Genomic DNA, 11,380 nt, shown 5'->3' with positions numbered 1-11,380 from the left:
AGTGAGTTAAAAAGAAAATAATAGGCTGACAAATATTCAAACCAAAAGGTCCCAATTTAGCATAAAAATGGCAAGAATGAAATTTGAGCAGTCTCTAATAACACTATAACCCCTAGATCACTTTAAATTGTTAAATTCATCTCCCCAAAGCTATTACATTTTATATATAACAAAACTGAATATGAAGTGGAAAAGAAATGTGTATAAATCACTTGGATTGTTAGAAAAAATACCTGAGTCATATGCCAATATAATAACTTATTTTATAGGCTTGTATACAGATTTATGGTTTGTTTTGCAATTTGGCATTTTTTTCAGACTTCCATGATTTTGTCATTTTAGTATTAAAACAAACAGCACGGAAACACAAAATACTTCTTCTACAGCTGTGTTTACTACTTTTTTTTCCCCCTTCTCAACCAGGCAACCAGTTTGGAGATAAGAGGTTTTCCTGCTGTGCAACACAGTCTAATCAGTTGCAACACAGTACCCACCTGGTGTATTCCAATGTGCAAGAGTAGATGGAAATTAAAGCATTAGAATAGAAAAGTCAATAGCTTTTCCAGCGAGGCATGTTTGACACAGCAATAGACTCATTCCCTTTTTAACCATATACATATATAAAGGAACTTGGAGTATTTGCTTACAGTGTAAGTCTGGATTATACAGGAAATAAACAAAAAGGAACTCAATTTTTTTAATCAAAACTTTATTTTAAAGACTGTCCAAAATATTTCCGTATTATCTGTTTTTTACTGATAAGCATGACCTGACTAGTTATTTTACAGTGTTGTTAATACTTTTTGATATAGATTTGGCATTTGTGAATGTGAAAACCTAATGGACAGAGATCCAATGCAAATTACATTATTTTGCCACAATTTTGAATTTTTGAAAAATTTCAACAAGTCTGTATAAGATGGTCAAAAAAACCCCAACCCAACTAAAACATTGCTGAATTCTTTTACAAAATATTTTTGAAAATGTTCATAAACAGTTTTGATCAGCTCTAATATCTATCTTTGAAATGAAATGTACATGTCTATGGCACCCTTTCTACCCCGGGAAAAATAGTAGACCTGGTATAGAGAAAAATACTCTCTCATCTTAAATCAATAATGCTGCTTTCTATTCTTCATCCATTAGTGACAGGCGGTAACATTTTCTAAAGCACCTATATGACTTAGGAATTTAAGTGCCATTTTCAAAAGTGTCTTCGGTACTAGGGAGCCTAAGTCACATTTGTGACAGATATGGTGATTTCCTGCAATATCTTGGACATACTTTATTGAATTACATTAAACCTTATTGAATTAAGGGCCAGGGATTGGGTGTAATTCCGTGGGGGAGGGTGACCATAGCTCTCCAGGAAATAAGAACAGTGGCGGGTGGTTAGGCAAATTCACTCAGGTTGTAATACCTCCAGAGAGCTACCTGCACTTAGGGAGAGATTCGCATATACTGGTTCAGACTGGATTTTCCATGGACCAACAGACAAAGAAAAGATTTTTGGTTAAATAGCTCGAGTTTAAATTGACCCAGGGCCTTCTTTCTGATCCAACAACTGGATAGGACCTTCAATAGGGCCCTCATCCTTCCTGGGAAGGGTTGGAAGGAGTTGGCCCAGTCTGGGGGCTTGTTTTGAGCTAACAGCTGTTATGAACCGGTGATCACAGGAAAACCCATGGGTGGGATCTGAAGGTCTGCTCACTGGACAGAGCCCTTGTTGGAATGGGGGTGATCGCTGGTAAGCTTATTAGCATGCATGTAGGTTCCTTTTATTATTTTTACTATGTTTTCTCTGTAATGCTTTTACCTTAAGAATAAATGTGCTTGTTTATAAAGAACGGCTGGTAAGTTAACTTGGCAATTACACTGTTAACTTTCTGAGGAGAAAAGTAAAGAAGACCTGCATAGGCAGCTTGATTTGTAGGCTTATTTTTCAGGTTTTTGTTATGTTATGTGAATCCCTATGTTATAACGGGTTAATGTAATGATGTTTGTGTGCTGCTTATGCACATTTATGGTTTTGGACACAATCTTGTTGGCATCACCATATTGAATAGGGCTAAACAATAGCCCTTCTCTACAGAACTTTCACACCATAGAGGTTATATATATATAAGGACACTGTGTCCAGCAACGATGGCTGTCTGCCATAGAGGCAGCCCGTGAACCCATCACTTTGTGTGCACTTCGAGAGTCAACATCATCGGCATCACTTACCTGCAAACTATCCAGGAGGATCCTGAGTGTGTGCTGAGCCATACCATTTGCTCCATCTCAGCCAGGTTCCATGTTCCTGCTGCAAACTCCATCTTGAGGCAGTGGAAGGTCTGGACCCCAATAGCCGCTGTAGGGACTAGGTTCCCAGTCAGCTGTCTGCTGTCCACTTGCCAGTCACACCATCACCCTGCAAGTATAAAAAGGACTCTAATTAGGGGTACCCATAGTTTGCTAAGGGTTATTTGGGAGCTGGGCTTTAGGCCCAACTGGTTCCAACAACTGTGCTGTTTTGCCCTGTTTATTGTTTCTCCCCCTTAACTGTGTTCACTTTCCCCAAATAAATAACACTTTGTTTGCACCTTATGCGTGGGTTAAATTTTACCTACCTGGGGCATGGGGTGGGGTCTGAGGGATTTTATTTTCCCAGGTGATAGATACTGGATGCTGGGGCCGAATCACAATCTTCTAATTTAGTTTAACTGTTGTCATAAGTTCTTCAGTACAACAGACTTTGCTGGGGAATTCACAATGTAAGCCGAGAGCTGTGCCGCCTGGAAATACCCTGGTCAGGAGGGAGAGAGACATGGGTATCCGCCCAAGAGAAGTGATGGCTGAGGATTTGGGAGCCTAGAGTGGGTGCCCTTACTGGACCAGGAAAGGGAATACAGGTGCAGTTGCCCTGAGCTGTGACACCATTCCATTGACTTTCACTGAACTATATGCTGCTAAGGGCTGGTCTACACTGTGGGGGGGAGGGGGTCGATGTAAGATAGGCAACTTCAGCTACGGGAATAGCGTAGCTGAAGTCAGCGTATCTTATTTTGACTTACCTCTGGTCCTCACGGCGCGGGATTGACGGCCGCGGCTCCCCCATTGACTCTGCTACCGCCGCTCACCCTGGTGGAGTTCCGGAGTCGACAGGAGTGTGTTCGGGGATCGATATAGCGCGTCTAGATGAGACGTGATATATCGATCTCCAATAGATCGATTACTACCCGCCGATTCGGTGGGTAGTATGGATGTACCCTAAGTGCCTAAGGCCTATCTTTTTAAAGGTATTAAGGCATCACTGTGTTCTACATTTCAATACCTAAGTCTTATTTTAAAAAGTGATTTAGGCACTTAGGAACCTAAATCTCATTGATTGTCAATGGAGATTTTGGCCTTTAAGTGCCTTAATCCCTTTTGAAATGAGATGTAGGCTCCTAAATCAATTAGACTTGCAACACTGAGTGCAGCAATGCCTAAATACCTTTAAAAATCTGGACCTAAGTCTCTTTTGAAAATGGGACTTAGGTTTCTAAGTCAATTAGACACCTCTGAAAAATTGTCTCATAGGCTGGGATTTTAGGCAAATTTGGGTGCTTAACTCCCTTAGTCTCCTTTGAAGATCCCAGCCATAAAATTAAGTTCTGTTTTCCTATAAATTGATCATTTTTGAAAACTGTCACATGATAAAACAGAGTATTGTTTCCTCTCATGTTCAGAAGATATGGTCATTTTGAAAGGTACACAGTATATCTGCTAGGACCGTGGTGCTTTATAAAAATTTCCAATATTTTTAGCATGTGCATAGAGATATTCGATAAAGGATACAAATTGACATCTTTAGAGGAAGCTTACTAATATATTCCCTTTTCTATCTGCTGTATCCATCTGATAAATCTCTTAGAGTGTTGAGAGGAAACTCAGTGCAAATCCTGAAAATATAGAAAATACTTGAAAGCAGAACCCAAACAGAAGTTTGACCTCTTTCCAATCCTAGAAAAAGCAAGAGAAAGATATTGATCACTTCTTAGGAAGGAATCAAGGAAGTTGTATAAGTACATACCCAGACTACTACTCATACCAAGGATACAGACTGAATAAAGCAAAACATTTATAGTGGCACTGGCTGCCGTGTAGGATAACTACCAAACTTGGCTTGTCAAGATGAATGACCCCATTATCTCTCCTGTAACATGGTATTTCTGTTCATAATTGTAGCTATACATGATCCACTAGAAGTATAAAGCATCAACATGGCAAGGCAGTTCTGTGCTGTATAAACTTTCAGTTGCATCCAGAAATGAAGAGAGGAGCTTTCTATAACTGTGGGTTATATCTTTTCATTCTTCAAGGGTCATATCAACAAATAAAAAAAAAAACAGGCCATGTCTTTCCCCCAAAGCCATATGGACTAATGGATTAATCCCAGGATAAGAAGCTATGAAGTCCTATCTAGCCAATGGTTGGAAGCTGAAATCAGAGAGTTTGAACTAGAAACAAGATACAAATTTTTAACAGTGAGAATAATTAATCATTAGGACAACTTACCAAGGAACATGATAAATTCTCTATCACTTGGGGACTTCAGATCAAGACTGGATGTCTTTGTAGGGTGGGATTTTCAAAAGCATCCAACATTAACCCTAATCTGCTCCTGTTGAAGTCAGTGGGGGTTTAGCATAGATTTCAATAGAAGCAAAGTTAGGCTAGTGCTGAACCTTTTTGAAAATCCCACTCATAAATGATTTTCACTAGTTCAACTCCCAGTTGTTAAGCTAGATGTAGGAATCTCTGGGCAAAATTCTATGGCCTGTATTATGCGGGAGGTTAGACTAAATGCTGGCAATAGTTCTAGCCTTAAAAATGTAGGGCACCTGTTACATCTGTTACATGCATTTCCATCTCTGCTACTGCCTGGCCTTAAAATACTTTGCATTTATCTAGCAATTTACAAACATTATTTAGTAGGTTGATATAATAATTGGGCCTCATTCTCCCATACTAATATAGGGGTAATGATGCTGATCTACTTTATAACTAAAAATGTCTGTAAAGTGCTTGTATAAGTGCAGAGTATTAAAACCTGAGAGCTGCATTTTTTCTGAGTTACTAACCATTTTCCTTTCTAGTATCTCCTTTGTAACAGCTTCCTGCAAATGTTTATGTACAAGGGTGATTTTATGTTTGGGCATGGTTCCCCTGAATTCACTCGGACTACTCATGTGCATATGGGTTTGCAGGAGTGGGGCCTGTACATTTATAAAGCACCTCATCAACATTCTCTTGCAAAACTTCAGATAATACATGAATTCCTGCATTGTGGTGTAATCTATAAATGAACACTTGCAATACCAAGATTTTTCCTCAAAGAGTGTCAGCTTTTCTAAGGATTTACGAACATTATTAAGTAGAAAAATAGATGTATGTAGACATAGACTGATCACATCCACAATGCCTATGCATTCCTTTCCTTCAGGATTGTTTACTAGTATATCCCTATGAAAGACACTTCCAGTGCTGGTGTCCATAGAATATAACTGAATGAGGAGTGTTTTCCTTCTCATAGTTTTGAAAGAAAGGTGATAATCTACTTAAGTGAATAATGGGCCTTCAAATTAAATATTGAAAAAGAAACAAAGACATGATTCTTAAAAATGTGAACAGATTAAAAAGCAACAACCCACATTCTGTGCCCAAAGATCTCCATGCAGGGAAATTAATGGACAATCTTGAGAAATCCATTGGATACAAAGCTATTTGACTGCCATGTGCCAGTTTCCTTTTTACATTGTTTGAGCATTTCTGTCATAACAAACATTGGCCAAAACTGTGGCACCCTTTTCTCTTACCATTTTTCGAGTGGTAGCAGAGCACACATTGATCTGATTTCTTTCATTTTTTGACATCGTTATGTCATCTCAATCGATTTACTCTGACAGCATTTCATTTTGACATCGTTATGTCATCTCAACTGACTGCATTGTGAACACCACGAGAGTGTTGTGATGATACTATACTAAGTGCAGTTTGAATAAATAGGGTCTTATCATGACTGCAGAAAAAAAATCATATCAGAAGTAACTGTTGTGCATGCTCAGTAACAGAGTTTCAGACTCAAATATTTCAGCTATTTCAAAGCCTTTTCTTTTAAAAATGATGAAAAGACTTTATACTACATGCTATGGGCAACATTTAGTCCAAGTGTAAGCAGGTGCAACTCCAGTAAAGTTTATATCCCTGTTACATTAAAAAAAGATGTTAAAACAATGTTGTTTATGTTGCAAAATCAAGCACTCGGTAGTTAAGAAATGTCAGAATTTAGGATGCCATGCAACCTTAATTCTTCGTCCTTGTGTATATGCATTATGATACAGTCTTTAATTACATGCTCACATAACATATTGTTTTAGAAGATCCCTGCCTCATTCAGTGCAGAGGATGGAAGGTGCTCAGGGAATTAGATTGTTCAATATTTTTTATCATCGTCATTACATTAGTGGTCCCTAACTTATTTACTGCACACCATGCAGTGAACACTTTAGTCTTTATTTCATAGTCTCTTCTAGGACTCTCATCACTGCAATATTCGAGTGCTGGGTACACACAAACTTAGGTTAAAATGTTCATGATGTTATTATTTTGGCAGGCTGCCAATATTTTGTTGCTGTTCCAAGCGACAGAATGGAAACGATGATTTTCAGAAATTTGTAGCTCAGTCAAACCTGAACTGAACACCTTGGGAAAAAGAAAAGGCACTTGTCTGGCCCCAGGGCTTTGTCCCAGTTGACTTGCAAAGGCATGGTCAAAGAATGGAGGTGTTAGTACTACTCACTAAAGGTCAAAAGAATCTTTTATAATGAAAAGTATTAGGCAGCCTAAATCTAAGGGTTTCTGCCAGCTCCTTCCATAATAATTGCCACAGAATTCTTTCCCCCAAAAAACAATAGACCTATTTCTGATCTCACTTTAGATCAAAGCAAATCAGGTGTAACTTCAGTTTTTACACCAGGGCAAATCAGGTATAATTCTACTGGAATCAAAGAATTTACAGTTAGTCTGAGATTAAACTCATCCTCTATGAGAGGAAGCATGGCCCAGTGCATAGGGTTAGTGGACTGAGACTTACAAAATGTGGCTTCTATTCATGACCCTTCTACTGATTTTCTGAATGGCCTTAGACAGAGCACTTTACCTCTTTGTGCCTATCTTTCTCCTTCCACCACTTGTCTATTTAGACTGTAAGCTCTTCAAGGAAGGGAAACTATCTTATTAAGTGTTTGTACAAGGTCTCTCTGAAGGGGCCCTGATCTCAGTTTAGGCCTCTGTGCACTACTGCAATACAAACAATAATATATGGCTCTCTCTCAGATCTAAATTATGTTTTTGCTTCTTCATAGCTTAGTGATGATGTAACTAGTTAATACTATTTTGGACATAAAATGTTCATGAATTAATTAAGTTTAGAAAAATTACCTTATAGAATTAAACTTGGTATCAACATTGACAAACGCTACCAGTCATTCTTGGCTTTTTTGTCTGAAGATAACAATACACACTATGCTGTATACATCAACACAGGGGGCTGGATGAGATGCCCTCTTGAGGGCCCTTCCAGCTCTACAGTTCTCCGATTCTAAATAGATATGGATTTTTTTTCTTCTGTTTGGGCAAAAATTGCTATCTTTTATTATTTTTTATATACTTCTATAGCTGTGCATGGTGCTTTTCAGTCAAATAGAAACACGGGGCGGGGATTTTGTTCTCGCTTACACAGATGTAAACAGTGTAATATACTGGAGTAGTGTCATTGCAGTTAATATATGATTGAAAGCAAAATAAAAGTCTGTTCCATGAGGAGTTTACAATCAATTAAATCCAGGACAATACAACATGACAATAGGCCATGATGGACAGGGACATGGGACTGAGGCAGGGAAGGAAGACAGTAGGATAATTAAGATCTTGGGGAGCATGGTTCTCCAATGAAAAATAGATAATATATGTTGCTTATTTAATATCTACTGATCAGGCACTTTCAACCTAAAAAATGACTTGAGACTGAATCCTGCTTGCCTTATTCATATGAATAGTCCCAGTGAAGTTGGGAGTGCAGGGGGCTGAGACTGTTTTTGTCTAAGTAACACAACAGTGTACTTTATATGTCTAGGATAGCAGATAATGGCAGGTGAGTATTTATGACACAGATATGTCATGGAACGAGGGACTTGGATCTGATTCCTGGTGTTTGGCTTGGAGATTGGAGTTGGCTTCCGATGCTCTCCTGTTGATGGTGAGGGTGGGGGGAGGGATACATGTTGAGTTATTATCCACAACATATACTGCACTGCTGATGATTGCTGTGTGAGCTTTCTATTGGCAGGGAAGTGTGGTAATAAAACAGTGGGTGAGATTCTGGGCTGCAACTCTTGCAGGCCCAGGAAAAGGGATGGCTTTAAGCCATCTTTGAACTTTTCTGATCCTAGGCTCTTCCAGGGGGTTAGGACCATCCCCCACCATAATTAAGACAGCCTAAGGGAAGCTATGGCAGACTCTGTGCTGCCGTGTGGGCCACAGATGCCTGGAATATCTCTGCAGTGCTGTGTGCTTTGGCCCCCTCCCCAATAACTCCGCCCACCCATACAGCCACCTACCCCTCCCTGCCATGTCCCATACACCAGGGCTTTTAAGGGGATCCAGAAAGCAGCCATATAGTGTCTCCAGGGTGCCTGCACACAAGGAATTCTCCACTGGTCAGAAATGGGTATTTTAGAGCCTTTTAATCTGCTTCGGCCTTTTTACCCAGCACAAAGGGGACAGAGAGAGAGAGAGGGTGAAGGCCTGACCCAATGTGCCTATCTGTGGTCCTCATGGTGCCCGTACATCTAGGGTAGCCGGTGTGCATCGGTTATCCCACCTAAAAGGTAGAATATTTTTTATACTGGACATGACCTCATTTCAGCCAGATTCGAACTAGTAGGACCTTGAAATAGAATTTGTTGAGATAAAAATGCCCCTTTTAAGTCAAAGCCCACTGCCTTTTTCAGACACTTTGGCCCCAACAGAGGTGTGTGGGGCACATCCAATGGAAAACCTATGTGTGGCCTATTTCAGAGCCAACTGAAGTCAACAGAAAGATTCCCATACACTTTAGTAGGCTTTGCAGCAGGCCCTTGGAGCATAAATCATCTTGTAAAGGGCTACTTCTACACTGAAACTCAGACAAGGGGCCACATTCTCTACTGGCCCAATTAATGCAGCCCAGCTGAAGTCAATGGCTTTGCACCAGTTTACATCAGTAAAGCATTTGGGCCAACATGTCATTTCTGACACTCATCACATGAGAGGATTTCACCCTCAATTCGTATTGCTTTTGTTTTCAAACTCAAGCTCCATTTTCAGAATTTCCATTTCAGAAAATGAACTATAGTTCAGAGTAAAGATTTTTTTTAAAATATCAAACCTTATTAAAATAACTAGTTAAGTTTTTAAAAAGCTGTTTTCCAAAAAAGCTTAAAATGAAGTTTCTTGAGTTTCTGTTGATCAAAAACGTTCAGTTTCTTGCAAAGCTTAAATCTGGGATTACTGCCAAGTGTTTGCTTCTCTATTGCTACCATATTTTGACCTCAAATGGAACTCTCTAACTACATTACAAATATTATTATATCATGCAAATTAGGAAATGTTTAACATAAAGCCTGAGAAAAAATAGTTGCTACTGCTACTTTCAGTTATTTTATGACGTGGGGAAGCTGTAAAGTATTTTAAGTACTCAATCCTTTCACTTAAAATGTTGAAGACTAAATTACTCTGCAGAGGAGTGTCACACAGAAGTTTGCTGAGCCATGATACAGATCTTTGTCTTCTTCCCTTGTCACTTTCAGTAATAGTTCTTTAATAGTGCTTTCTGTCCCACCAAGAGCTATGTTTACTTTACATCATAGGTACCATATTAGATTAATCCAAGGGTATTCTGGCCAGTTAGTCACAGCTAACACGTTCCTTAAACTTAATTTTCATCGTTTTTTATGGTAAAGATCTTAATTTTTAACATATACTTTGCTGGAGGGGAAAAAATCGCAGAACAATTAACAGTATTGTTTACAGGACTGGGTTCTTCATTTGCAGCCAGATGAATATGATTAATATGCTGTTGCTGTGGAACAACAATGACACCTAGTGTTCAGTTAGAGTGCTCTTAGGAGTGTTTTCACTACTAATATATGTGACATCTAGTCACCAGATTTTCTGTTCCTGTGCTGGGGCAGCGATGGCAGGATAAGCTAAACATGAAGAACATAAAATGTTGTTTTAATAAGACTTGCATTATATGGAGAAATTAGCTGGCAATCTGATAGAAATGATAAAACAAAACAAGTATTTTACAATTGTACTGTTATTACTATTTGAATATAAAATAATGGGCTAGCTCCTCAGGTGGTGTAAACTGGTGTATCACCATTGAATTCAATGGCATTTTTAGTTATACTTTGAAACTACAGAGCTAGTGGAGCTATGCTGATTTATAACATCTGTGGATCTGGCCGAAGAAAAACTAAAACGCAGAGGCAGGAAGTGCACAATAAATGAAACATCTACTCTTTTCTTTAAAAAGAGATACACACAAATAAAGGCTTCCAACATTTAAAATGATATAGTCATCACTTGTGTGCCACATTGCTAATGCTATTTGCCAGTTTTCTATTAGAATAATACAAACTCTGTAAACTTCATGCAAAATATTGCACACAATCCCAAAGAGATGCATGGTATTCCAACAAACACGTTACAATGTAAGTCATATACCATGGTCTTTACAAATCAATACAATAGGCAATCAAAACAAGTATTTTTCTGAATATGTGGAAGGTAAGTAAATTTCACACCAGCTAAGTTCAAAATGTATCATTTTGAAGTGCCCTGTCTTCCATCAACTCTACTCCTATAATTTTTAGTTCTGCTGCTTCATCAAGATGATGCAGTGCAGCAGAACCAGCACCATAGAAAATCATCATATTCTCCTTCTAAAAATGCTAGGTTGTACCAATTTACTGGGTGAGTGGCACTGGCTTGGAAATGTAACACAGCTAGTGTCAGCATACCATCCAGAGGAGGAATACTGTGCTTGGAAAGAAGGTTCTGACTCAAGGCCCATGAAAGCAAATCAATCCAGAATTAAGTGCAACAAAGGCCTTGACTCATCTCACTGGACTAGACCCAGATCAGGATTACCTGGGGTTCGCAGGTTAAAGGCCCCCAGCAGCAGAACATCTGTTGAGGCAGCAGAAAATAGCCTGCAGGCAGCGAGTACTGCTCAAAGAATGGCCAGTATTGGGCAGGGAGAGTATAGCCTGGGGAATGCATGAATGAGAGTATAGCCTGGGGAATG

Source organism: Terrapene carolina, unplaced genomic scaffold (genome assembly GCF_002925995.2).
Source record: "Terrapene carolina triunguis isolate 2854851 unplaced genomic scaffold, T_m_triunguis-2.0 Scaffold84, whole genome shotgun sequence".
NCBI classification, from domain to species: Eukaryota; Metazoa; Chordata; order Testudines; family Emydidae; genus Terrapene; species Terrapene triunguis.
The sequence above is the reverse complement of the archived record's forward strand: the minus strand, read 5'-3'. Positions refer to the sequence as shown.